The 6,235-nt window shown below is 44.3% G+C and overlaps 1 protein-coding gene across 1 annotated transcript in view; it reads right to left on the minus strand.

Moving 5' to 3' along the window:
- LOC112136445 (calsyntenin-2) overlaps window positions 1-6,235 on the minus strand; it is a 425,180-nt gene that overhangs the window by 263,070 nt on the left and 155,875 nt on the right. The gene's annotated exons all lie outside the window — the stretch shown is intronic.

Below are 6,235 nucleotides of genomic sequence, written 5' to 3' on the forward strand. Positions count from 1 at the left end.
GGGCAAAACAGATCTCGTCCTTTGTTACACCAAGTGGTCTGTATTCCTATAATGTAATGCCCTTTGGGTTAAGAAATGCGCCTGCCACTTTTCAACGTCTGAGGAATCGGGTCGTTCAGGGTCTTGCTGGATGTGCTGTTTATTTGGATGATTTGGTTGTGTTTTCTAATACTTGGGAGGAGCATCTGAGGAGGTTGGCGGCTGTTTTCAGAAGCCTGGCCGATGCAAATCTGATGGTGAATCTGTCCAAGTGCGATTTTTGCGAGGACCACGTGGTTTACTTAGGACGGGAAGTGGGCCAGGGCACTGTACGGCCTGTACGTGCAAAAGTTCTGGCCATTGACGCGTATCCAGCTCCCACGACAAAGAAGGAGCTGATGCGGTTTTTAGGAATGGTGGGTTTCTATCGTTGTTTTTGCCCAAATTTCTCTTCTGTGGTGGCTCCTTTGACTGATTTACTCAAACATGGGAGCAAGTTTCTTTGGTCGTCCTCTTGTCAAAGAGCTTTCGACACGGTGAAGGCTTTGGTCTGCAGTGCTCCTGTCCTGGCTGCTCCCCAGTGGGACAGACCGTTTTGTGTGGAAGTGGATGCCAGTTTTGTTGGAAATTTAAACCAACACTAAACACAGAACACAGAGTGGGACCTAACACAAAACACCAAAGAAACTACAAAGTGCGCAAATCAAAGCAGGTGGAGAAGTTCACTGAGCTGCAGTGGAGACAGGTTGCAGCCCAGCTCCCTTCTCACGCGGGTTGCAAGGCTTGTGGTCGAGCGTGGAGAAGCACACCTAGGAATTCCGGTAGAGAACGGCCCGAGAATCTCCACAGTTGATGAAGAAGAAGTGATCGGGTGATAGCAGAATTCCCACTGCGGTGGATCCACTGCGATCCATGCTGTTCCGAAGGTCTGTGAAGCTGCGCATGTGCTCGTCAATCCTCAAGAAGCCTGCCCGGATCCCGGCCTTCACTGCCTCCACGGCCGGAGGATACGGTGCTGGAGAGTCACCCACAGAGCTTTCTGATCCCGCCTCGGAGCCGGCCAGACCTCCGGCTCCTAAGCTACCAGTGATTATGTGTTCCAGAAGGTGCTTAGAGCAGTAGTTGGCGACCTTTGACCCCGCATGGCCGTCGTACACGGCGAAAAAAGACCAGTCAGACATCCCGGGGGTCTGGAGCCCCAACACAGCAGTGTGAGCGTCCTCCATCTCCACCCGCCAGCCCTGCATGGAGCTCAGCCCATAGCGCAGACCGTTTCCTTCACCGTGAGAGTTGTGCTTTTCTGTTTTAGGTTTGTCTAGGAATGCACCCATTGCTTCACCCCAGACAGATCCACTGCTACTTTGACAGAGGGTGTTTTTCTTCTTGTGTTTACAGGTACGACAAACAACCCCGGCTCGGTTTAACAAGCTTCACCTTCGCTACATGTTTTCGGCCCCTGTTCTTTAGCTAGCTTTGATTAGGCTAACCAGCATTTCACTCGATAAGTTCTCCTTTCAGCATGTCTCTGCACCGGAATAAGGCTTATATGTACATTTCTGGCACGGCAGTGATCTGGAGTATCAAATATTAATCCCTCGTATTTATAAACTCTTGGTGGAAATAAGAAACCCGCGATTAGGAATGAGGTCTCTGTAATTTTGACATCAAGCTAATTTTTGGCTAAAGTTGGGGGTAAACAAGCCGGTCTGTTTCTTTTCAAAGAAATTTGGTCCACATCAGTTGCACTACTCAATTATTGAGAAAGAAACTCTGGCCTTGGTGTGGGCTTTACAACATTTTGACGTATATGTTGGTTGTGGTCCTGTGGTTGTATATTCTGATCATAACCCACTCACCTTCCTTAGCAGTCTCCAGTCTCCCAACCAACGCCTTGTTCACTGGGCACTCTTTCTTCAGGCGTACAACCTGGAGATTCGTTTCATTAAAGGCCGGGATAATGTGGTGGCTGATGCCCTGTCTCGGGCCCATCCTGTTTAGGTAACAGGTTTTTTTTGGGGGGGGCGTATGTTACGGCCGTGGGCCGTCTGGGTTTGGCTCCTTTGTCTGTCCTCTCTTTCTTTCTTCCAGGCACAGGTGCAGTGCTTAATTTCAAACACAGAATAAAAGCCGCGCCGTGGCTCCTCGAGGGGCGGCACCCTTTGGACGTCCTGGGAACTTCTGACCCCGCAGGGTTTCCGCCGCCGCTGCTCCTCGGTTTCCTGCTGGCCTCCCTGCTTCCTGTTTCCGGTTTCGGCTGCTGCTGCCGCTGTTTGACGTCGCCTCCTCCTCCTGGATGTCTCTGGTTTTGGTCCGCTGAGCGTTTGGAACATAGAATAAAACGTTTCTAAACGTAAGGAACCGGTGTCGTCTCCCCTTTTCTTTGTTACGGCTTGGAGCCAACCGTAACAACTGTGCTCAGAAGCTGTGAGAATACTCTGCATTAGGGGGGATCTTTTCACATTAGGACTGAAATTTTCCGATGTGACATTTTTGACACCAGCACAGTTAAAGGACTCACAGCTTTTCACTCCTGTTCCTTCACTGACTACTTTTTCTTCCATTCCTGCACATTTTTGGCAGCTGTGCTGCATGAAATATTGACCTTTTTTCAAAAAAAAATAAAAGAAATGATGACTAAACTTGCTGTGTGCTTCTACCTACGCTCTGCACCGAATTCATTGCTACAATGTTAATGATATACTTTTCATAATTAGCTTGAGACCTGTTTCTCAAGCAGACACTTTAGGGTAATTAATCACAGCACATTAAGCAGCCCGCATGTTTACTCATAACTATTTACTCGGATTTAAGAGACAATATATCATGTTTTAATGATCTGATGCATTTGGAGCCGCATGAGGCTGTGGAGTCCTCTGACACCCACACATAATAGATTTTTATTCCTGTCTAGGGAGACTTTTTTATGTTGCAGTAAATTAAGAAAAAAGGTTTAATTTTACTTTAAATGGGAACAGATTTCTGAAGGTTCTGTTATAGTAACTGCAGATCACATGTACAAGTGCTGTTTTTATCTGCCAAAGGAAAGGTATTTGAACGTCAGAAAGTGAATGTGTGTGAGATGTTGGGGTTAGATCCATCTGATCCGCCAGGATTATTGATAGCGCAGCGTGTGTTTTTGTGGGTCACCGGTGAGACATTTGCTTGCAGTCCAAGCAGAAGCTGTGGGGCTCCGGGGACCAGTCAAGCTGAAGGATTGACACATGAATAGTAAGTTACGCCACAAGAAAATGAATGGCTGTCAGCGCCGTGAATGCTGGCAATAGCAATGGTGCAGCGTCTAGCAAAGAGCTGAGCTGTGTCAAACAGGGGCGATTAGCACAGCTTTTGCCTATTAACCTTCTGGACCTTGCAGGAACACGCTTGCCCAGAACAATGACTTTGTAGAAGTTGACTGAAGAGCTTCCATGATTCCTGATATTAAATGGGATTTTCTCTCAACTTTTATCAGCTTCTAGCGCGGAAAAACCCACCAGGATGTTTACATTTCACTGCAAATAAACAACTAATTTAGATTAAATGTAAAGCTTTTTGTGGTTTGATGTGTATATTTTCTGTTTCATCTTTATCCTCCACAATAAATGGAGCAAGTAAAGATATGTGATGAAGAATGACAGAGATCTTTCTACTTGATGACATGAACTGATAATGGCCAAAACAAGATGAAAATGTTTAAATTGATAGCTAAAATGCTGAAGCTGATTATTGAAATCACTGAAGCTAAAAAGATAAAAACACTGAAGCTGATAGCCAGCTAAAATATCAGCTAATTAGCAAATTAGTCTTAAAAGAAAAAAAAAAAAAAAAAAAACTTAGGTCAGCCAAAACAGCTAGCATGTAGCTTAAAGAAATAGCTAAACTCCAAAATAGCCTTAAAAACAGAAAAGAGCCTACGTTAGCCAAAATTGCAGGCATGTAAATATTAGCCTAACTCCACAACAGCCTAAAATCTTTTAAAAGTCTAAATTAGCCAAAACAGCTAGCGTGTGGTTGAAATATTAGCTAAACTCCAAAACAGCCTAACAAAACTAAATGCCAAAATAGTCCAAAAAGCTAGCAGAATACCAGAACCTTTTGACATAATTACGAATAATAAAAGGCAGGAATATTATTCCAGAATAAATCAACTTAAACCTTAAATAAATGTCAATATTTTACCCTCCATAAAAATATATTTTGTCAAAACTTTACAAGTTAGACATGAGCACAAGATAACATCTAACACCTATAACCACCAGGATAAATGTGGATTCAATGTCTCACCTAAGGACACTGTGACACATGGGCAAGTAGGGCGGGAACCAAACCTGCAATCCTCCAATCAGAGGTTGACCGCTCTACCTCTGCACTACAGCCATAGATGTGGATGTCCTCATCAATGCAGCCATCTACAGAGATTTAGTAGAGCATTCATGAAGCCCTCTGTCAGGCCGTGTGGAGCTTTTATTTTCCTTCAGGACCTAGCACCTGCCCACACTAACAAAGGTACTAAAAGCTGCTTTGACTTGACTGGCCAGCAAACTCAACTGACTTGAACCTGAAATTAATTCTATAGGCTGTTGACCTGAGGAAGAAGAGAGTCACTACAGCCGACAATGCAGAAGTCCTAGAGGCCGCGGTCAGAGCAGCCTGGGCTTTCATTACACCTACGCAGTGCCACAGACCGGCCGCCTTCATGCCACTAAGCATTATGCAGTAATTCATGCATGTATAGCTTACATCTGTTCTTTGCTGGATCCATAGTCTTTGCATGACTGCAGCTTTTCTATTTTTGTAGGGAGATTTAAATGTGAGAGTTTAGCATAACCAGCCAATTATAACAGAGAGGGAAGTTTACAAATGTCAAAATCTAACTTTTAATGATTTATTTATTGGCAAAGATAGATAGATAGATAGATAGATAGATAGATAGATAGATAGATAGATAGATAGATAGATAGAATATACTTTTATTACAGACTCAAGGTCCATTTGCCACAAAGACACAACAGATAAAATACTTAAAAGCAATAAAAGAAATGTACATATATATATATATATATATATATATATATATATATATAATAAAAAATGTAAAAAATAAAATAAATAAAAACTGGCCAATCAGAGGCCTCCATTAAAGTATACAGTGTCACATAGAACACTTAAAACATTTGACAGATTCTCTGAAACCTGCTCTCAAGTGGTAGGGGTGGGGACTTCTAACAAGGTTACTCGTACCTGGTGAGATTGGTGGCCGTAGAAACGCTGACTCATGGTACATTCGCACTGAACGCAGCAGGTGCGTCAAATTGGCGTCTGCCGCCTCTGTTTTGACGCCTGTCACATTTACTGCTTGGATGTTTATTTCTACTCTTTGATCTAGTCACTGAAAACGTCACGTGTCCAAAGCTGAGTCCCTGATTGGTTGATGTGCAGCGTCAGTCAAGCTAGCTGCTCTGTGCCCACCACTGAAATTGTGTCAATTACTTTGACTTAACATTTAAACTCGACGCCTCACCCGCAGGCCGCGTTTGGTGTGAATGCACCATCAGACCAACTCGGACCAATTACTTACTATTTTACTGGTCCCAACATGGCGATGTTCATTTCACGGAAAAATGGAGACTGAGTTGACTTGATTTTGCTGGACCAGAAGTAAGGCATTTTCTATAGGTGACATCACACTTATTTGGTCCAGTTCTCCATCCATCCATCTTCTTGTCCGCTCCTTCCCTTTCGGGGTCGCGGGGTGCCGGAGCCTATCCCGGCTACTGAAGGGCGAAGGCGGGGTACACCCTGGACAGGTCGCCAGTCTGTCGCAGGGCCTCAACCACACACACATTCACTCTCACATTCACACCTAGGGGCAATTTAGAGTCACCAATTAACCTATGAAGCATGTTTTTGGACGGTGGGAGGAAGCCGGAGTCCCCGGTGAAAACCCACGCATGTACAGGGAGAACATGCAAACTCCACACAGAAAGGTCCCAGCCGGGAGTCGAACCAGGGCCTTCTCACTGTGAGGCAAGAGCACTAACCACTGCACCACCGTGCAGCCCGGTCCAGTTCTCATATACAGTATATATATATATATATTTATTGGGCGGGGTCATTTTCACCCAATAGTAGCTTTTTTTTTACCACATATTTTTTCCACAACAGTTTCTCTATCACATGGATGAAAAATCAGTGATAAACTGCAGACAGAAAAATCTGAATGTGTGAAGGAAATTCCTTGAAGCAACTTCTCTTGATT

Source organism: Oryzias melastigma, linkage group LG13, assembly GCF_002922805.2.
Source record: "Oryzias melastigma strain HK-1 linkage group LG13, ASM292280v2, whole genome shotgun sequence".
Taxonomy (NCBI): domain Eukaryota; kingdom Metazoa; phylum Chordata; class Actinopteri; order Beloniformes; family Adrianichthyidae; genus Oryzias; species Oryzias melastigma.